The sequence below is a fragment of the Furipterus horrens genome, unplaced genomic scaffold (genome assembly GCF_987537825.1).
Source record: "Furipterus horrens unplaced genomic scaffold, mFurHor1.1.pri manual_scaffold_10, whole genome shotgun sequence".
Taxonomy (NCBI): Eukaryota; Metazoa; Chordata; class Mammalia; order Chiroptera; family Furipteridae; genus Furipterus; species Furipterus horrens.
In genome coordinates, this window is record NW_028327180.1 from 2,035,913 (window position 1) to 2,058,701 (window position 22,789).

Here is a 22,789-nt window from a genome sequence, read left to right on the forward strand (position 1 = left end):
TGACTCCACACATCTATTCTGTTTGCCTCCAAGCCGCCTTGTGCCGTTCTTATCCGATACTAATCAAGTTCACACTGTGGACGTGAGAGAACAGAAGTACAGCGACGGGAGAAATCCAACCAGCAGGACTAGTTCTCATGAGTCCTCTGGCGGAGGTGCCCGGTCACGGCGCGTGGAGTGTGGACGTCGGAACGGCCAGTCAGCGGGAGGAGGAGCGGGGAGGGAGGAGGGACCGGCAAACAGGGTTCCTCCGGGTCTACCTTTGCAGACAACGTGATCAAGGACCCAGGGGATGAAGGTCACATGGCCTCTAGTTCCTTGGCCTCACACTGTCTGTCCCTCTTTCCGTGGCCCTGGGGAAGAGTTTTAACTCACCAAGAGTGCTGTGACTGTCCCAGAGCAGGAGAGCGTTGTCCTGGTGGAATGGCCACAATTCTCATTTGAGCATGCAGGCACCTCTTCTAGGTCACCCCAGTCAGCCTGCCTTCTCCCCTTCTTCACAGGGAATTTCAAAGTCATTTCAGGAGCTGTCATATCCGTTAATCATGGTCCAGTTTATCCCTGAACACAGTGGGTTCCCATGTGGCAGTTACACAGCAGGGCACACGGTCTTCCTATACTCAGTCATGGTGCCCGAGGAGCAGAACGCGGAAGGCGTCCAGGCCACCTCAGAGCCTCGTCTTACGTGCCCGGGTGTGTCTCACAGCCGACGAGACGTCGCTCCGCACTATGAGTGCTTGCACCCCACTGAGTTCTCCTGAAGAGTCTCCGTGTTTTAATCCCACTTCCTCTTCCCCGCCGACTGGCCCGTGCTCAGCAGCTGTCGCTGACAACTTTAGCAGCTAAATTTGATCTGACGCCTTAATTTGTGTGTTAGAACCTTCAAGGTATGGCAGTGAGAGGCTGGGGGACAGGCCATTCACGGGCCACGTCAAATCCTTCCGGAGCCCCTTCTATGCAGAGGTCTGAAGAAAAGCGTCTTGATAGTAGAGGCTCCCGAGAAGTTTTACCACGAGCACATCTGCCTCGTTCCTCTGCTGGGCTCTGTGGCGTGGACGTGAAGATGGACTTCTGTGGGTCTGGAAATGAAAACCTTGGACCTGGAAGTGGGCGTGCCCAGCCGGTGTCTTACAAATGCCCACCCGTCTCCCACGGATCTAAGCCGAGGGCCATCGGGGTGAATGGCGGAGTGATCAGAACTGCCCGCGCCCAGGATGACCGCAGGTACCGGGACGGGGAGAGGATCCATCAGGCGGGCTCCCCCACAGGACGTGCGCAAGGGCTGTACCTGGAGGAGACACCGAACTAAGGCCTCGGAATCCTTCGCCTCGGGTCCCTCTCTGCGACTAAGCTGGGGGTGGGGGGGGGCGGTCATCAAAAGGTTTTAAACTCGTGGGGAACCTCAGGGTACAAGACAAGGCAGAGGGCGAAAATCCTGAAAGAGGTGAATTAATTAATGGTTCATTTTAGTGATAATGGTTAGCTTATTAAGTCTATTTAACATATTTTTTAAAATCTCTAATTGTGTGTTTTACTTCATGTAGCAAGACAGCGTCACTGAAGGTGAGTTTCAAATATCAGGTAAATGATACTGATTATAGGGAATGGAGAGAGTATATCGTTAACTCGTTTGAAATATGATTTTAATAGTAAAATAAAGACATGCCCTATGAAATAGGATAGAAAGTTAGCCTCTATGCTTACAATGAAAGAAGGGATTGTAAAGGTTCTTGTTGCTGATACGGGGAGCCACGTGGGCGTGTGTCTGCAGACCCTGCACAGCGGGGCTCTGACAGCTTGTGCTCCCGAGAGCGAGCGTCCCTTTGCGTGGGTGCCTCAGAGAGAGCCGCTGGCAAAGAGGAAAGGGTCTCTGGCGGGGGAGAACCACAGGCCTGGTCAGGCTGTCACCACTCCCGCTACTACTGCCTCTGCTGCTGCTGCTCTCACCATCCTCATCCTCATCACTGGTGCTGTCGCCATTCTCAAAGGAGGGAGAAGCGTGTCCTGAGCAGGTCTCAGCATCTCACGTTTGGTCACGCCTTCATTCTCCCTCGGGGGGAACCTTCCCCTCCATCGAGGCCACCCACCCACTTCCTGCACCAGCTCGTACCTGTCGGGGACGAAGGCATTGGGAGCAAGTGAGATTTTGTTGGACCTCAGTAGGTGAGGCAGCGTCACGCGAAACTCAGAAGGACCCCAGCATGCATTTCTTCAGTGGAGGGAGAGAATTTCCCCTGGTAAATGTGCCCGGAGAATTAAAATCAAGTAAACACGCGTGGCCGATGCCTGAAGGCGTGACTGCCTTCACACTGAACTCTTTAGACGTGGGCACGGGAGCCCAGTTATGGGCACTGCTGAAGAAGGTGAAGTTGCTTTTGGAGTTTGTCCCCTGAAATGGGAAATTGAATTCCAAAACTATCTCTACTCTTTAAAAAGTCCATGAAATTAAAACGAATTGTTTGGAAGCATTTTATTTATTCCACTAACACTTCCTATGTTTCAATGAAGAATTTAAGCCTGTTTTGGGCAATGGTCAATGTTTATTATGGAAAACCCTACTCGGGCCTTTGAGAAAGCTGCAACGCCGCGAGAACGCACCGCTCCCGGCGCCCGGCCTCTCGGGCACCCGTGGGAAGCCTACACCTTGCTCTTCCGAGGGGCCCGTGGAAGGGAAGGCGAGGCAGGCGCCGGACTGGGAAACAGTGACATGTCCTGTGCACATAAGCGCGGCGCCCACCACCAGACAAAGATGTCATCTGAGCATTTGGATTATTTCTAGGACGGGCTGGATTCAGTAAGAAATAGTTCATTTTCTTTGCCTTTTGCATTCGTTTTACCAAGAAGGGAAAGAGAATTGGACCTTTGAGCTTATTTCGCAGTAAATGACAGACAGATCCTAGCCCAGGGAGCCATTCCATTTTCATTTCCCAAGTCTGACGCTACAGAGTGACACGGCCTCCTTCCCACCCTACCGCCTGAGGGCACCCTGGGGAGTCACCTTGTCCAAGTTCACAACAGAACACCTCATTCATCACGAGCAACACCTATTAAAACACCAGAGATGCTTAGAATTCTTCTATAAAATTATTCATCTCAGAATTTCCATTTTTGACATTCAGATACATTTTCAGGAACCCAAATTCCAGGCCAGTATTAACTCCCCATGATTTGGTTGTTTCAGCTCCCCAGGAAAACACATTCTAAATTTTTTCGAATTATTTTGTGGGATGTCACAGGCAGGATGGTCGCTTCTCGTGGTTCAGACATCAGCAAGCGAGCGAAGTAATGATACAAGTTCCCGCCCACAAAACTACGGCCCGAGAACACGACGAAGTTTAAGACAGAGAGGAACCGTTAGCTACATGTGCCGCGGAATCAGTCACCTCCGAGAGAATCAGCCCATCAGTGTGGCTGGGAGGTAGGAGAACGTGAGGTGGAACCGCTCTTCTGGGGACGCTGCTCAGCATCCCAGGTCACGGCGGGACGTGCTCACATTGGACGTTGCTAGCGAGGCCAGCCAAAGTCGGGGAAACCGAGGAAGACAGCCTTGACTCTCGTGCCAGCTGCCGCGGTCGTCATTCGTCTTGCTCTGGGTTGTAGGCACTGCCTTCTTCCCCACTGCAAATTCAAGTTTATGTATTTAAAGTTAGACTTTTGGACTTAAATCTCAGTGAATAGCCCAGACCTGGAAAACCCACACTTAAACCCTGAAAGAAGTCTTCTGACCATCATTCCACAGAACACTCCCTTTCCACCTGAACCTGTCCTTCTGTCCGGCACTTCCTCTGTGGGTCTCCCACGTGGATCCGAACATGGCAGGGATCGGGATAGAAATGGAGTTATTGTAACCCTCTGTCACGGCGCAGTGAGCGACCCCATTCATTCTGCTGCAGAACCCCGCAGTGCGCCTGGCAGGGAAAGAAGACGAAACTGGGAAATACACAAGAGACATTATAGGCTTGATGTTTGGTTGTGTCGGGTATATGACGACCATGTGGGAACAACAGTTAACTCACAGGCTTTTGTCCCTTAGACGTAAAAAGAGTTTCTGCAGGCTGGGACCTATAACCACAGAGCCATTCATCCTGTGAGATAGGAACCAGTGCAGCCTCTAATGTAGCACATTTTCCCTAACATTCCTTCTTTTAAAGTATATTTTATTAATTATGCTGTTCCAGTAGTCCCATTTCTTTCCCTTTGCTCCCCTCTGCCTAGTACCCCTCTTCCCTCCAGCAATCCCACCCCCCTTAGTTCATGTCCATGGGTCGTGCATATATGTCCTTTGGCTTCACCCTTTCCTATATTATTCTTAACTTCTCCCTGTCTGTTTTGTACCAACCGATTATGCTTCTTAGTCCCTGCACTGTTTCCCCATTTCTCCCCCTCCCCCCTCCCAGCTGATAACCCTCCAAATGGTCCCTGTACCTATGATTCTGTTCCTATTCTGGTTTGCTTAGTTGGATTTTGTTCTTATTTTTTAGATTCAGTTGTTGATAGTTGTGAGTTTGTTATGGTTTTAGTGTTCACAGTTTTGATCTTCTTTCTCTTAAGTAAGTTCCTTTGACATTTCATATAATAATGGCTTGGTGATGATGAACTCCTTTAGCTTTACCTTGTCTGGAAAGCACTTCATCTGCCCTTCCATTGTAAATGATAGTCTTGCTGGATAGAGTAATCTTGGTTGTAGGTTCTTGCTTTTCATCACCTTGAATAGTATTTGCCAGTCCCTTCTTGCCTGCAGAGTTTCTTTTGAGAAATCGGCTGATATTCTAATAGGCACCCCTTTGTAGGTAACTGACTGCTTTTCTCTGGCTGCTTTTAACATTCTCTCTTTATCTTGAACCTTTGGCATTTTAATTATGACGTGTCTTGGTGTGGTTCTCCTTGGGTCTAGTTTGTTTGGGACTCTGTCCTTCCTGGACTTGTATATCTATTTCATTTGCCAAATTTGGGAAGTTTTCTCTCATTATTTTTCCATATAAGCTTTCAATTTCTTGCTCTTCCTCTTCTTCTGGCACTCCTAAGGCTTGGATGTTGGCACATTTAAAGTTGTCCTAGAGGTTCCTAAGCCTCTCCTCATTTTTTTCAATTCTTGTTTCCTCATTCTGCACTGGTTGACTGTGTTTTTCTTCCTTATGTTCCAAATCATTGATTTGAACCCCACTTTCCTTCCCTTCACCATTGGTTTTGTGTGGATTTTCCTTTTTTTCACTTAGCATAGCCTTTACTTCCTCCCTTATGCATTTGCTGTACTCAGGCATGTCTGGCAAGCCTGTGAGCATCTTTATCACCAGTGTTTTGAACTCTGTGTCTGTTAGGTTGTCTATCTCCTCATCACTTAGTTCTCCCACTGGAACCTTGATCTGTTCCCTCTTCTGAGCCATACTTCTCTGTCTCCTCATCTTGACAGGCTCCTGTGTTTGTTTGCCTCTGTGTCTTAGGTAGAACTGTTGCACCTGTTAATTTGTAAGGGGCAGAGCCTTAGGTATTCGTCAGTACAGGGTGATCCGTTTCACCACATTGTGGCGCTGTATGTGGGGGGAGGGGTCTGAGGGAACAATGCCGCTTGCTCAGCACTCGCCCCTTTTCCACGCACTTCTCCCACTTCTGTATGGGACTGGTGCCCCTCTAGCTGCTGCCCTGGCCCTCATTCCCAGAGTGGGTGGGTCTGCAGATGTTCTAGGGTGGTGGGGTCCTTTAAACAGTGGACTCTGCTGAGAGACTGGCAATTTCTTCCTCTGCCCCAACCCCCACTGGTCTGCACAATCAGAAGCAATGAGGCTTTACTTCCCCGGCCCTGGGAGCATGAGATGTGTGCTCTGGCCAGGAGCTGGGAGTGCTCCCAGGTGTCCTTCCTGACTTTTTAAAAACATGTTACTGCGCTTTCCACCGGCCTGCCGCTGCTGCCACTGCTGCCACCACCACACTGTGTCCTTTTGGCCCTGGCTCCGCCCCTCCCACCTGTCTGGGTGAGTGTTTCTTCTTTATATCTTTGTTTGCTGGACTTCCATGCAGCTCGGTTTTCTGGAACTTCTGGTTGTCTCTAGTTTTGAGGTAGTTGTGTTCCTTCTTAGTTGTGGAGGGAGACACAGCATGTCTGTCCAGGCCTCCATCTTGGCTAGAATTCCCCTAACATTTCTTTTTAAAGTTTCAGACAGCTAGTTTGTAAATGTCTTTTGAACCAATTATAACATTTTACTGGTCTTTCTTTTATTAAATAATATCTTTTATATGCATTCACTTTATATTTGCCTAATAGCATAATTTTAATTTGATCATTATATTAACATACCCTAAATTATAAGTTTAAAATAATAATAACTATAAATAGCAAAGCTATCGGTGCATAAACATAGCAGAGAACTGACATTTTAGAATGGAGAGGTCTTTAGGATCTCCTGTTCTACTTTCCTCAATTTTAGTTGACACTCTAGAGGCATGATAATGGGGGTAAACTGAATGGTGTCTCCCTGCCTCTCCCTCCATCCTCCCATCAAAGAAACCCCTACATGCTGAGGGCCCAACCATACTGTGGTTCACCAACCCCACGCAGGCCAGAGCTGCCGCCGTCTCTGCGTGAGCACAATGCACAATACCCTCCTCATGGGTCTCCTCGTCTCTCTCCATTCACGTCTTCGTCTGCCTACGCTGCACACAGAAGCCAGAGTGCTGTCTGGAAATTATTGACCTGGTTACGGCACTCCCTGTTTGAAACACTTCCTTGGCTTTCCATGGCCCATGGCATAAATGCCAAGTACTTTCCCTCCAGCCTTCAGGAGCCTGTGTGACTAGGCCCAGTTCTATTTCACCAGCCACACCTGGGACTGCCCGTCCATCGTCCCGGTCAAGGGTCAGCACCCTTGCTCTCTAAAGGGCCTGAAGGGGGATATTTCAGGCTTTCCGGCTGCGAGTCTCTTTCACCATCACTCCGCCCCCGTAGTACAAACGTGGGCCCTGGCCACCTCCTGCTCTCGCTCCGACTGGCCTTTTTCAACACTTTCCACGTGGCAAGCTTTCTCCCGCCCCAGGACCTTTGCACAGACGGCTCTGGGTCTCTGCCTGGAACATGCAAACAGTCTCTCACACATGTATGTAATCGTACACCCCCTGCAAGGGCCGCACTGTAACAGTGCTTTGTGAAGGGTTCGCTTCTGGAAGGTTCTGGATCAAGCTCTGCCCTCCTCTCCGCCTGGAAACAATAGTCCCTTCCCAGAGACCTAGGCCGACCGAGTGTGGGAGCGCCGTCTGGTGCCAGGCAGAGTGGGACAGACCTCGTGACGACTGGGGCTACTTAGGATTTCCAGAGCGGGGTGGCTTCGGGCTAGTAGGGCGCTGCAGCTAATTTGCATAGTGTCCGAAATCCTTCTCACAGCCAGGCCGATCAAAGTAATACAGCCGAAATAACAGGGGTCTTTTTTCTTTTTAAAAACCATCCTCACCGTTTTAAAATAAAGTCACCAGCTCTTTTCTGCAGCTACATGGAGAAGACGCTTCCTTGTGGGAATCTTTCTGAGGAAATCAAAGTCAAAACAAACGTGGAACAAGCAAACGAATCCCTGCGCCAGGTCAGGATGAAACGCTCTCTTCAATCACTTCCCGTTTGATCTGCCTTCTTTGGCCCGAGGCCTCAGATTTTCCGCTGCTCGTTCACGTAAGGCGGCGCTCCAAAAGCTGCCTCGACTCAGTGGCAGGCGGTTACTTGGTGTCACAATCTGGTCCCTGGCTGGAAATTAGGTCCCTGCATCCACGCTGGAAGCCAAACGCTGTGTTTTCATCTGTTCGTTCTTGGCATCCAAATTCTGAGCTCCACACCAAGAAAGGGACACTGTTTTGACTTACGCGGGGCAGAAAACTGTTTGGAAATGCTGGAGGAAAGACACTCGCTGTTTCTTAGAGAGGAAACAATGGTTGTGTCCCAGAAGGTCAAGGTCCTTTGCAGGGTGGTCCCCACAAGGCTGGATGTTACTCAGATAGCTCTGCGCTTACGGCCTGATAAATTGGGCCACTGCCCAGGGTCGTGTATTCTTAGCGGGACAAGGGAAGCGGTGCTAATACAGAAACCAGGCGACACTGGGTGGGGGCTGAGGAAGTGAGCACAGCAGTGGGTGTTAACAGAGACCTTGGGGACAGAGGCCCATTCCAAAGCTCCGTCCCTTGCTCCCCTTTCCCAGACGGGGTGCCGCCCTGCCCGTGAGGCCCCTCTGGAGGCCTCTTTTCTTCTGTGATTGACATTAGCGATTATTCTTCTCCGTCACATTTAACCTGTGACTGTTTCGGGGGGAAGAGAGCAGCAGACAAGTGTGACTTTGCCTGGCCATCCTGTCAAGCCCACCTCCCAGCTCAGGGTTGTCCCTGACCACGGACTTCTAGTCTCCCTTTGAAAGTCAGCATGACACTGACCTGTGACCGTCTCTGACCTGGTTTGACCCAGGCTGGCATTTGGAGCCTACTGCTTTTATTCCTGTTCCGCTGGCATGCTGCTACCAAGCCTGCTGCCTTCCCATGTGTCTGCTCAGAAAACGGCTCTTCCGTGGCGGGCGGGGCCGGCTGGCACCCAGCCCGCACGAGGCCTCCTCTGGTTGTCCTCCCACGCTCCTCGCCGGGGTGTCGGGGGCGCTGGTCTGCGGCCGGGCGATCAGCACGGGCCCCGCGGGGCTTTGGAGGGGAGGCAGGCAGAGGCCTTCGCCCGCCGGTCAGCTCTTCTTCTGGAAGCGCAGCTGGAGTTGGATCGTCTTCCCTGGAGATGCTGCGTCCTGTTACTCTCCTTCTGGCAGGTTTCAGGGTGGTCGGAGCTGTGCCGTGGCCTTGTCCCCAGACCGCAGCGAAGGCAGGGTGCCTTTTTCGTTTTTTAATTGGGGTAAAATAGACATAATGGTCAGCGCCTTCCCCACGTCCAAGGGCGCGGTTCAGGGGTGCTCAGCACTGCCGCACTGTGCAGCCAGCCTCCGGGACTCTCTCATCCGGCCAACCTGGCTCTGTGCCCATTAATCAGCAACTCCCGCCCCCCACCCCCCATTGACAAGTGTGGGTTTTTCAGGAGGAGGACAGGGTCCCAGCAGAGTGCATCCTCGGCTCACTGACGGAGGAAACAGACTCTCCGATGGATGTGCCAGGAGGAAGCCTGGGGACCATCCTCCATCAAATGGCTTAACCGGAAGCCAGGCCAGTTTTCCAGGCGACTACAGATGTTACTGTCACCGCCAAACACTTGGGATGCGTAGAGGGGCTGTCGTCTTTCTCCTGTCCCTTTTAGCTTGGTTTTTGGCTGTAGGGCATATGAAAGGGTGTTTCTGTCATTAATAAGGAGGTGACTCAACTTGTAATGGCTATTTAAGAGGTGCCCCTGATTAGCCGCGTGCACCCCGCGAGCAGGGCTTCTGTGGGCGGGGCCCGGCGCTGGCAGCGGGACGGCTCACCTGGTCCAGAGAGACACAGTTTGTATGTGCACACACATGTACACACCTGCACACCTCGGTCACCTCAATACCCAGCCTAGGGAGCGCATACGAGACGGAGCACACACGTAGCCCGCACTCTTGCAATGCTCCCTTTAGGTCTGCGCCCAGGAGGGATCAAGACTTATGTCCACAAAGCATCTTAAATAGAAATGCTCAGAACAGCTTTATTCATCATATCCGTAAACTGGAAACGACCCACATTCCCATCCACAGGCGAAGAGATCCGTGGTGTACTTACGCACCAGACCACCGCGCGGCGGCAGGAGGGAGCGGAGCGCGGGTGTCCACGGGGATGCGGGTGGAGGCCTGAGCCGTGGTCGCGAGCACAGAAGCCTGACTCAAAAGACTACCTCCTCCGTGGCTTCATATTTACAGAACCCAGGACGAGAGAGCTGTACCCCACAGGGAAAGATGGCCCCCCACCCGTGGTTGCCCAGGCCTGGGGGAAAGGACCAGGGGACTTCCCGGGGCGACGGAAATGTTCTGTGTCGTGACTGTGGTGCTGACGTGGGTGTAGAGTTCTGCCAAAATGCGTAGAATTGAGGGCTTTAAAGCACACATTTTATTACATGTTAATTATCCCTTGATGAAGTTGATCCAAAAAATAATAACATTTGGTTGCTGGTTTTACCCAGCATTATATTAATAAAACATACCAATTTATTCCGTTTTATATTATGACCTAATATGAAAGGAAAATTTTTTAAATTTCATACTGAGAGAAGAATATCCTTATGCTCTCAAGGTCAAAAGGGATTTCTCGAAACCACAGACCAGGAAGAGAAAGAGAGCGGGGCCTGTCCGTCCTTTCGGCCTCGCGTCTCTTGAAGTTCTTAGCCGTGTGTCTTCGTGTCTGGGAGAGGTTTCTGAGTTTTCTTGACGCACACAGTGCAAGTCTCCTGTTTCAAAAGTTAGTAACAATGACTTTCTGTTTTCGTATCCCCCGACACCCGGGCGGCTCCAGGGCCCCCTCATCCCCGCGGGGCGATGGACATCTCGAGTGGCGCAGGGTCAGGACCCACTGGGTGAGCCCCGTCACACGCCAGCTCTTTAAACCTCACTGGTTGGGCGGCAAATTAAGATTTCCTGGTGAGGATAACATGAGCTCAGGGACGTGAACATGCTTTGTGCACGGAAGAAACTGTGTAATTTCCCCCCCGCCTTCGCCTCTGTCCTTCATACGCACGGTCACGTCACCCGGGAAAATACCCGGCTCCGGGGAAATAGCTGATCCCATTTCTCATGCGCGTTATCTGTTTCTTTCTGAGCTCTGTTTGCCACTTATCTGCACACTTTCTTGTTTCCTTCAGTGGCTTCCTCTCCACAGGTCTGACCTCTTTCCACGGCAGCCTGTTTCTCTCTGCCACGTGCTACCCAGACAGGCCAGCGAGAAGGGGGGTCTTTCTCGTCACCCCTGCTTCTCCGCACAGTTCTGTAACCTCGCGACTTTCCCATGCCTGCCCCCCTCTGACCTTGCTGTGATGACCCCCTACTCCTACTCCTAATCTGAAGTGATATTTTTAAAGGCCAACCATGTCCCATAATATAAAAAAATATTTAAAACTTGACCCACACCGTGCCGCCCTTCTCTGCAGCACTGCGGGCCCCCCCATCCCCTCCCCGCCCCCCCCCATCATTCTCTCTCCTTGTCCCACCGACGTGTTCTCTGACCTGCATGTGCCAGGACTCGGCCATCCGAGCTCCTGCTTTCCTGTCACTGCTCCTCCCAAAGCAGCGCTACGCCGTGCCTGCCACATAAGCCGCCCCTGCCGTCTGTGTTCGAAGCCCAGCGCTTCATGGAAACGTTGGATGCTAACGAGCGAATTCTCGTTGTCACCCCTCCCCTCAGTGGACGCTCCCCAAGAACTCCCCTCCTTCCACAGCCCTGCCTCTACTCCCTTCATTGTTCTTCCTGAATCGTTTCCTGATGAACTCATTCACGCCCCTTCGGTGTGCGGCTAATCTGGAGGCAGGAGGCGCTCCCCTCCTGTGTGTCTCTCACAGAAAGCCTCACGCACGGTACGTGTGGAGGGCAGGGACTCACGGGCTGTGCTGACAAAGATAAACGGACACCAGCGTGTTGTAAGGAAGAACGGTGTGTCTGGTGTCACCTGGATACGCACGAGGGAGCGCTCAGCCGCGCTACAGCAGACATCACGAAGGTACATACATGTACACACCTGAGACGGGGTATTCTTTATCCTCTATGAAACCAAGAGGCACCTTTGGGACAGTCTCAGGCCACACTGCGAGATGAAAGCCACTTTATTTTGCTACAGGGAGTTCTAAAAGGGGCGGGCCTCCGTATTTAAATTAACCTTCATCTGCCATGTTCCTGGCTCAGGGTGTCAGGCTGAGTCAGCTGCTGCTTCAGGAAAAGGCAGCTTCGGCAGAACAGGAAGCCACGAAGCGAAGGAGAGGCGACGCCTGACTCTTGAATTCGAAATAGACTTTTAAAACCCTGCCCTGAGATAACAGCTGAAAAGGAGAGGTTTTCAAGCGTGGGATCCGACAGAGGTTGCATCAGCTGACCGAAATACAGGCAAGGACCGGGGGCACGTGATTGTCACCAACAGCAAAGAACAAGGACAGCTTGTCCAGGCACGCGAATGACACTCGTGACCCAGACGGGGCTGTTCTAGAAACACGGGTGGACATTTCCTCCGCTCTGGCCACACGCTCTCCCACCTGACTGGTGGTATTTACCCAGGTGCACCCGGCGTGGTGGTCATGACACATGCTGCCGTCGCCTTGCCAAGAAAAGCCAAGGGCTGTGCGATCATCTGTGGTAATCTTGCTAATGAATCTAAATTAGTGTTGGAGGGACTTCAAGAGGACTAGCAGTGTTACTAATAACTTCTTCCTGTGTTAGAAACACACTTCACTCACTTCTTCCCAAGTCAATCAGGCCCACCGTTGGAAGAACAGTCCACGCACGAGGCTTGGGGCGGGGCCCGACTCCCCCACGCGCCCGCCCATGCAACTCTGAGGGGCCCCTCTATTCCTGGTTTGGGAGGGGCCTCTGGAAGTCTCCAGCCATGACGCTGTAAACACAGGGTGTCTCGTGCGTGTTGAGTGATTACAAGGAAGGTGTCCACAGAAGGACAGGCGACCAGAGCTGGAGTGCGTCAGCTACTCATCCCCGTCACTGCGGGCACATTCCTGGAGGAGAGTTCAGTAGTTTGGGCAAAGCTGGCTGGAAAATCTAAAAATCAAAACAAAACAAGGAACAGATGATTTGTGGGTTTTTTTTGTTTGTTTGTTTCTTGGCTTTTTTTAAATTAGAAAACCTAAATTCGAGGATCAGGGCCTAGGTGCTTGCTACGGTCCCACTGCTCACACTACCTGGGAAGGTCTCTTTCTCAAACTTGGCGGGCAGCCTCCTTGCAGAAGACTGGGTCTCCTAGTTGTAGATGTTCAGAGCAGGATGGTCCGGGAGGCTGCTCTGTTGATGACAAGACCGGGGATGAGCAGGACTCCTCTGCAGTCCTTCACCACAGGTGCTTGCAACGGGGATTGAAGGTGAAATCCTAAGTAAATGGGGCTGCCTACTGATTAATAAGAGAAAAGCTGATTTCACTGTGATCAATGCTAATTACATATGGAAGGCCAGGGGAAACTGAGTATCTCTAAAAGCATTACTAGTCACAGTTTTAGGATATCATTTATTTGCTATGCTTTTCCTGAAGACCGAGGGGGAAGGGTTTGTTAGTAGAATCCAAGGCTTTGCAGAGTTTCTTGATAAGGGTCTTGGTGAAGTGTGTGACCTATCACTGGGGAGATCGGCTAGATTTTCCCACAGCAGAAATTAGAATACTGAGCAAAATGCCAGACCGTCTGTCTTCCTGCTCAGCAACAAAACACCAGAGCATCCTGAGAATAAACCAACGTGACCTGAAGGCGCTGACTGCCCAGTCGTGGGGTGATGCGGTCGGAGGTATCCAAAGGAATGTGAGGCTTTGTTTCCCGCCCACACCCCATTACTGGAGTCTGGCCATGCACTGGGAACACCCCTGTAATGCTCTTAAATACCCAGCCAACAAGGATTCAATCTCACGGCCAATGTAGGCGCGTTATTATATGTAAAGTGACGGGACGTCTTTCCTGACCGGGCAACCGTTCTGTGGGCGTGACCATCGTCTTCAGGCAATGCTTTTTTCTGAATCAAGGGTTTATTGTTTTAATTCTCTTTAAATCCCTCCAAGATTCTTCCTCTTTGAGCAGTGTGTTGTGCCATAATAATGATAAATCACTTAAAACACGCTCTGACTAATCAACCCACTAACAAGGAGTCCAGACATACAGCCAAGTGCCTGAAATACCACGGTGTCAACCAAGAACGTCACAGGTTTTCTCAAATGGGGTCAACATAGAAAAATAATGCATATTTGATAACTGTGGTCACACCACTGATTCTAGTCACTGTCTGTCACCATGCGAATGTATCACAATGTTACTGACTGTTCCCTGTCCCCACCTCACCTACCCCCTCACGCCCACCCCTCTGACAAGCAACGGGATGGTCGCCTTCAGAGGCTCTGGCTCCACACAGGCTGGGTCCCGGGGAGGCCCCTGCGTCTTCCACGTGCACAGAACTGAGCGGCACGGCCCCCCTCGCGGGGCGGCCACCCGGCCCCTGCGGCGCTGTCTGTGCCTTGCTCTTCCTTCCAAGCACGCAGGGCAGGGGAGTCTCTGCTTCGGCACCAGCTCTGCTTTATTAGTCCCCCCGTGCCTGACACGCTGGCAAGCAGGGGTCTCCCCCCTCCCCGGGCTTGCAAACAACAGGCTCCTCGTAATTTCACACCGTTACTACTCACAACACCTGCTCCTGGCGGCCCCCGGGGAAGACGGCGTGGCCAGGACCTGCTTACAAAAGAAACTGGTCCTGGAGGAAAGCCGGAGCATCTTCAAGTGCAGCTAGACGGGGACCTGATTTATGGGCCCGTCTCTCACGTGGATGTTTTTATTGCAGATCGGTGAACGCAGCTCCTAAAGCAAAGCCCCGTGTCAGGGCCTGGGAGGGTCCGTGTGACTGTGAGCGGGAATGACGTAGAGGAACAGAGGCATATGCTCCTGACCGTCGCTTTTGTCATTTAAATCCAAAGTTTAGATTTGGGCACAGTTTTGATCTTTGAAAATACGTCAGAAAAGTCACCGTGACTGTCAGGTCAAACGCAGCTAACTAAGTTTGAAACAGCGGCGGAGCCAAAACCAGCAGGACAGAGCCGACACAGAGCTTCTGGGGCGGCCTGGGCGGGCGGCTGCACGACCCCGGGCTGCCCCCGGCACCGTCCGGAGCCCGTGTTTCACCGTAAACTGACCACGGCGGGGCGGCTTAGCCGAGGGAGCCCCTCCCGGACTGACGGCCTGCGCAGCCTCGAGCTCGGCGCTGTTATGACTCGCTAGAAACGAGTCGGTGCGCAGGGGTGAGACGGCCCCCCTGCTGTTTCTGCCCTGCCGACAGGTGCAGTACCCGCTTCTCATCGCGGCAGAGCCATCTGCTCCGTGACCTCGCAGACCTGCTGCCCGCGTCGTCTGCCGTGCCGACGGGCAGGGTCACAGACCTTCTGATAAGCCAGGACCGAAACGGCGGCCATTCCCTGAGCCGCTCCGAACAGGCATGGGTTAAAGGCACGGGTCACAGAGGCGGGCGTCGTGACGCTAAGCAGACCCCGAAGCAGGGCCTGTCCCCGTGGCCTGCGGCAGGGTGTGATGTTCAGATAAGACATGTAAGCGGCAGGGCTGGCCGGCGCCTCGGGTGCAGGGTGTTGTTAACACGCACTTTTTCTTCCTTTATCGAAGGGATAAAGTCTCCACGGTTCTTTTCTGATACAGGCCATGGGGAGTCATTGAATTTCTACAGTTTCAAGAGGCATGTGCTTTCCAGGACCCTGTCACAGCTGTGTCTTCCAGGGTCTCCATTCCAGTTTACAAGTAGTCGAAGAGGAAACTTGGGTAAAATTCATGTCAACAAGAGAGAAAAAAATGCCAAGGCCGAGCTTTTCTTATCTGAACTCAGGTGGCGCTTCCCTGCCCTGTCCCCCTTTGATCCCGACATTTGCAGGCGTCAGGGCCTCGGTTTATTTATGGCCCTTGGTACAGCCTGGCTGTGGGAAGCCTCGTCCCAGGTGTGCACGGTGATAGAGGTCAGTCCAGAGCAGCCCTGGGGCAGGCAGCTACCTCTGCTCCGTCTCCTGTGACCTGGCAACCGCCTAGCCACGGCCAGCACACAGAGCCAGTGTGCGGAGCGCTTCTCCCACAGCGGGAGCTCTGAAGGTGGGTCTCAGGGCCTGCGCCTTACAGCCCCACCCATAGGTGCCTAAGTCCACATTCAAATACAGCCCCGCGAGTCAGATGTAGGAAGAGAGGGCTGAGGTCAAAAAGAGTAAAAACCAGCAGGATTCCGGTGGCCCCAGAGCGGCAGTTTTTGGCTGTACCTCTGGGTCTGCCATCGAGGCTCACGCCATAACCAAGGGAAGAAAGTCAACAAAACGAGGGGGTTCCCACATTCTTGAGTTTCTGGCGCTGTGATTCTAAATCGAGTAGAAAACCCAACCGTCTCCCTTAAAATTTTTGCCTTAACATTAGTCGAATTTTCTTAAGCAATAGTCTTTACCAGCTGGTTTGGCTCAGTGGATTGAGCGTCGGCCTGCGAGCTAAGTGTCGCTGGATCGATCTTCCAGTCAGGGCACATCAGAGAAGGAAAACTCTGACTCCAAAAAACCTCCGCTGCCTTGCGGCATACCTCTTCAGGGGAAAGGCTAAGGGAGTAAACCCCGACAGAAAATCCGGAGCCGGAGTCCCTAAGGCCGTTTGAGGTTGTAGTCAACACCGGCAACTCCTGCGGCGCACCTGAAGCCAAGCTGTATTGACTCCGTCTTTCCCTTGGACCCTTCAGCTGCGAAGAGAGGGGGGGGTCTGCTGCATGGGCAACAGCAGACCCTCCATATCACCCTGCCCAGGCTCTGTAGCTTCAGCTCCACTGGAGAGGACACTCCAGCGTCATCGCAAGATGTCGATTCAACACGGGAGGAGACAGATACCGTGTCACTCCCGAGTCGGACTGCACAGCCATTCTCGGCGGTGCAGATAGACTCTTAAGAAGCTACACCATCGTCTCTCGAGACGGACGGCTGCCGACGAGTCTTTACCAAAACGCGAAGATCACATCTTAACCGCCGCTGAAGCAAGACCCTTAAAAGGCGACAGTGTTTAGCAGCACCTTGTATCAGCCGGAAACGAGGAAGAGAGATTTGTCTGGGTTTCTGAATTCCATCCGCTTTGTTAAGACAAACGGCACAGCGGCCCAAGGAACCCTGATGAAATCTGCCCCGTGTCAAGCCTAAGCAGGGACCCTAAAGGCTTGAGCAGCCAGACTCAGGGAAAATGACGTGAGAGGCCAGCGCTCTGTTTCTTCATAACAGAGGCGTCAGCAGCCGTGGCCGGTCACCCAGAAGCGCTGGCCACGCAGGATGACACCTTGGAGCGGGACGAGTTTAGAGGGACAGGGCTGGAACATCGGCTCTCCAAGCGCCCCGCTGCCGCGCACCTGGGGAGACCCGCAGCCTTGCCTCTGGCACGAAGTGCTGCTCCCAGGAGCGTGCCGTCCTTGCGATTGATCCCTGATCAAATGGGAAAATGGTTTTTCCCGTAAACTGCCTGTCACAGGTCTGTGGAAGCGGGGAGACGCTCAGTCTGGGACCTCTAGCGCTGTCACCTGCTCTCCCCGCTGATAACGTGAATGTCCTCGTGACCCGATGGCTCACGGTAGGAATAGACTGCTCTTCCCTGCAGGGGTCTTTCCGCACGGCTTGACTGACGCAGGATATTTTAGATACACGTTCTTCTCCATTGGAGGGGGCTGCAGGCTTTTTCTCCCTGCTCCTCTCTGTAGGAAGTTTATAGCATTAGATGAATTACTTCAAATGTGCTCTGATGAGTGAACCCACAACAGGAAGTCCAGGTACAGGGCGCAGGGCCTGAAACTCCAGGGTGGCAACCCAGAACGTCACAGGTTTTCTCTAATGGGCTCGACGTGACAAAATAATGCAAAACCCAAAGGAAAAGAGAAGCTGTTTTCAGCTGTGGTGACTAAGTAACCTTGAGCTTCTATTATTACTTTCCTTTTTAATTTTAAAAATTTTTTTTAAAGTGTTCTATTTCAGTTTACCCACATTTCCCCCGTTGCTCTGCCCTGCCCCACCTCCCCCCTCTCCCACAGTCAGTCCCCTCCCTGTTGTCCACGTCCCTGGGTCATTGGTACCTGGTCCTTGACTAGCCCCTTCCCCTTCTTACCCCCTCTGCTCTCCCCCCACTCTGGTCACTGTCAGTCTGTCTGCTCCTCGTTCCCACGCCTCTGGTTCTACTTTGCTCGTATATTTCTGTTGTTCCTTAGTCTCCTGTATCAGGTGAGATCATACGGTATTTTTCTTTCTTTGCCTGGCTTATTTCACTCAGCATAATTCTCTCTAGGTCCATCCATGTTGTCGCAAACGGGAGGAATTCCTTCTTTCTCTCTGCTGCATAGTACTCCGTGGTATAGATGTACCCCAGGTTTGTGATCCACTCACCCACTGATGGGCACTTAGGCTGCTTCTAGCACTTGGCTGTTGTGAATAGCGCTGCTATGAATGTAGGGGTGCATAGGTCCTTCTGAATTGGGGTTTCAGGGTTCTTCAAGGGTAATCCCAGCAGTAGAGTTATCTTATTCTTAGAATCGTGTGTGTACCGATCCCCTAGCCAAGTTCCGTACGTCGGGGTGAGCCCTCCCAGCTGGGAGCACAGCATGGAAGCCGCTGACCGTGTGAGAGGAAAGGCTGCTCTGCCCCTGCGGCCGTGCTGGAGCGGCCAGAGGGCAGGGACCCGCGGGGGGCGGGGCTGGGGGGCTCTGCAGGACAGGGACAGGTTGGGCTCGACTCCAGATATAACAAAGAAAAGTGGGGACTTGGGCCACGGAGCAGGCTGGGCACAGGGTCCGCGGAGGGACCACGGCTAGAACATGGCCTCCTTCTCAGGCTTCTGCTGAGGGCAGGCGGAGCGAGAGGGAAGTGCCTGGTGGATAGAAGGGGTGTGGAGTCTGCTCCGATCAGGAAGGCTAACAGCTCCGCAAGGTGGGGTGCCGGCTGAACTGACGCCCCAGAAATCCTGCCCGCACGGCGGCCACGGGGCTGGTGTGCCCGGGCCTGACAAGAGTGGGGTCACGGAGAGAAAGCATGAGTGTCAGCAGCGAGGGCAGAGCTGGGGGCGGGGGGCGGGGGGCGCCCGGAAGCTGAGGACGCGTCACGCGTCCCCGATGGAGGTGACGCCGGTGCTCATACCCACACCCACGTTGCTCGTTGAGGGGAGTGTCCTGGGAGAGCCGATGTTTGAGAAAAGGACCTCGCACTGGCCTGGAGTGTGGGCCAGACTAGCAGATTCAATGGGGAAGAAAAAAGCCAGTGCAAAACTGTGTATTTAGTATAATTCCATCGGCATGAATAATAATAATTATTAGTTTTTTCACAGGGAAGCAGCATTGGAATGTAAACAAAATGTAGTTTTTGAGTTAACTTTACCTTAGGAATTAGGAAAAACTATTTTTAAAGTGGGGGAGGGGCCCCAGGGCACTGGCCCGCGCCCCCCCGCGCTGCGACACCCCCGCCCTGCACGCAGGCCACTGAAGCAGCCACAGCCGCTGGCTCACTGTCCCTGAGGCCACACCTGGTCCTGTCCCCAGTGGGACTCGGCCGTGGGCGTGGGCACTTCCTAACGCCAAGGACAGAGGAGGAACATGCGTGGGGACAAAGGGGCAGTTAAGGGAATCAGGAAAGGATCAATAGCAGGTTCTTAACTTGCCAACAGACGAGTCCCACAAGCTTTCAGAGTAAATCTGCCCCCACAGATCCCACGGGAGCACGGCCAGGGGACGCTTCCCCACGGCAGGGAGCGAGGGTCATCCCACCACTGGCTTGGCCTCTAACCCTGGCTGGACGCCGGGCCGCACCCCTGATTAGCTGTGTGATGCTGGGGAAGTTACTTAACCTCTCTGGTGTTTGGTTTCTTCATCAGTGCCGTGTGGAAAACAATAGCATCTCCCTCATAAGGTTGTCATGTGATCCACGTAAGGCCTCAGTTTAGGATATAACTCTGCTCGGAGCCCTGACATGTAGTGAAGGCTCAGTAACTACCTGCCATTAAAATAAAAAATAAAAACTATGACCAAAGAAGGCAAAACAGAAACAAAAGCAGAAATAACCGTTGACAACCCTTAACAGGCTAAAACACGAAAGTGTTAAATAAAGGTTTATTGGCATCACAGGACAGACACATCTGATTCCACGTAAATGTTACAGCAAATTCTCTACACCGAGCGAGCACCGGCAGGCTGCCCGTTGGCTGGGCGCAGGCAGCTCTCCCAGCCCCTGTGATAACGGTGCTAATGTAGGCATCTTACTTCATAGGCCTGAGCTATTTTACAGGAAGGGACGAGACGGAACAGCCAAACCACTGACCCTGCTATGTATTCATATCCTCGGTTCTGTTGATCACACGGTTTTTCTCAGAAGCAAAGCCCTATCGGAGTTATAATTACAGATGGACATGTTGGGGTCTTGTCAAGTACATACACCTTACACGGCTGCGTGTAAAATCCTGTGCTCCCCTGTTTATAAGTTGGAAGGGTTCCGCAAAGAACCGACAAGGGACAAGGCACGGGTACTAGTCCCACATTATGGCCCTCTGACCGGATATTAATCTTGGCAGGTTATTTACACAAGAGACAGACGGCAAATATCTTTAAGTTGCCCCTTAAAAGCCACCCTTTCCCGGCCGTAATTCTGGACTCACAAACACAACCGCACATTCATCCCATCTTCGTCGTAAGATGGTTATTTTTTCTAGGTGGTTCTGACTGGTCTCATCACCCATGGCGAGGCTGGGGCTTGTCTGCTTTGTACCTTAGCTGCAAGTCCAACAACTGCTCCAAAATCTGAAGTCTTGGGACACACCGTGTCCAGGGAGGCTCCAAGCGTCCCTTGCTCGAAGTCTCTGCACTCTACCTTTCTAAGGAGTTTCTAGAAATCCTTACGTGTTCCTGAAAGTTCTTCCCCACAGCACACTGGGATGACGAGCTACACTTATTCCTGTTCCTGCCTTTGATGGGTCTTCGTCTGGGACCGCCCCTCCCTGCACCAGGCTCTCCCCTCGTCTTCTTTAGCAGCTGCCTGATGACAGTGTGGCCCAGGACCACACCGAAGGCCTTGAACTCGCCAACCTTGGAACCGATTATTTTTCCGTGGTGGTGCCAGTATCCTTCTTTGGATGAACATTTTAAAATCTCTTTGAAAGAGGTATGGGGTGGTTGTGAAAAGCCATCCTAATTAACGTCCTCTTTCAACTTCGATTATTCAGTTTGTTTCTCAAAGGCTGAGGAGGAGGGACAGAAATAAGCAGAAATGAAGGAAATGTCACCCAGACACACGGTCCGCCATTCCCAGGAAATGAGAGTGTCTGTCACAGCTTTTACAGGCGGTGATCGAGGTTACGTTTTCCAGGGTCGGATCACGTGTGGGACAGAATCCTGACCCTTCCTCACACTAAGCTGGGCTCGACCACGCAGGCCCCTTTGAGAAAGATGAGACCAAACTGAGCTTTCCTCCACCTCCTCTCTGGGGCCCCCGCCCTCCCAGTTCCCACCTTCAAAATAACAAAAATGTCCCAAGGCCCAAACCCCAGTTTCCTCTTCTGGCGGCCACTCTCTGGGGACAGCACAGCGGGGAGCATGCCCTGGGGCCGCCCAGGTCCCGCAGGCAAGCGCACAGGACGGCTGAGGCCAACCACCGGTCCCTCCGCTGGGCCTGGGGACCAACCTCAAGGCCAGCGCCCAGCCGATCCCTCTCCTCTGGGTGACACCGTATCAGAGAGGGAAGGAGGGGTTGCAGAAGCTCCACTCCCTTCGAGTTAGGTGCTGGGTTGTGTTGCTTTGACACCAGCTCCTGGACAGAGACAGAGGGGCCCTCGGGGTGACTCGCTGTGGCCTTCTGAAGTGAACTGGGAGCCCAGAACTCTGGGTTCCGGTCTCACTGGGCCTCAGCCCCTCATGTCTGAGAGGAGGCCGTGGACTAGCCGGGGAGTGCTGGGGGAGCCCCCGACAGGCTGTGGGCCCGTCAAATCCTGTGCGCTGTACGCAAAACTCGGTGCGTTTCATGAGGCGGCCCGGACCTCCCAGACTATTAAGAACCATTAAGCTGATTTCAAACCCTCAAGCTCATTTGAGTGATGATTTTATTGAAGTCAGTTCATTTGGCTTTTCGGGATTTCAAAGTCATAATTTTTTCAAATGTATTCTGAGTGGCGAGAACAAGGGGTGCTTATGCCCTTCCCAGCACTAATCCTCCGATGCATGCGTAACCTTTAATCCGGACATTGATTAGGAAGCAACTTAACCAGGGGAACTGTCTGCTCTAATCTGCACAGACTCTGAATAGTTCTAGATTTAACAAATGCAGGGCTCTCATGTAAGCAACTGACTAACGGCTGTGCAGCCCCGAGTTCGCGTGTGCTCACAGACCCAGATCAGAATACTTCGTGTCTCTAAAAACAGCCACACAATTTTTTTCTTATAAGTTTGGCATTTGCAGTTGTCGGTCATACACACATTCTGAAGGAAATCTGAAATGGGCTTTAGGAATGAGTTGCCTTAAAATCGCCAACACAAGTTTATTTCCTTTTGGGAAATGACCTACAAGTGACGCCCCCCAGCCCCGAGACCTGGCGATTTATTCCCTGGTAAGGATTTTGGGGTCCAGGCAACAGCACTGCCTCTCTGTTCTGATTATGAGAACTGTTTTTATTTCTCTGGTCTTCCTTTTATCTTTACCCCTGAAAAACGAAGACCGTGAACTTGAACTCCTGTGCTCAGACTGCTCCCTTCTCAGTGATGCTCCGCGTGACCCGACAGGGACCCCAACCCCCACCGTCAGCACAGACCCCCGCAGCTCAGTGGACGTGAGCTGATGCTTTTCCGTCGTTGCTGCTTTCTGGCTCTGGTGTCATTTAAGGACATGTTTTTCCCTCCTGTCCTCGGTTCACCTGAATGCCTCGGACACCTAAACACTGTAATAAATAAGGGAGCTTCAGTTTCAATAGGGTTTTTCTTTTTATGAGTGACAGAAATTTGATAATGTGTCTTTACCGCCCCTATAATTTTTCAAAGGCCAGTTGCACTGCTAGACCAGGGAAGGATCCTCGGATCTACCCGGGCTCTGTGGACGCCACCATCGCAGCGGGCGCGCCATTCAGGGCCCGGCTACCTGGCCTTGGCCTGGCTCCCAGGGCTTCGGAGCGCCCAGTCC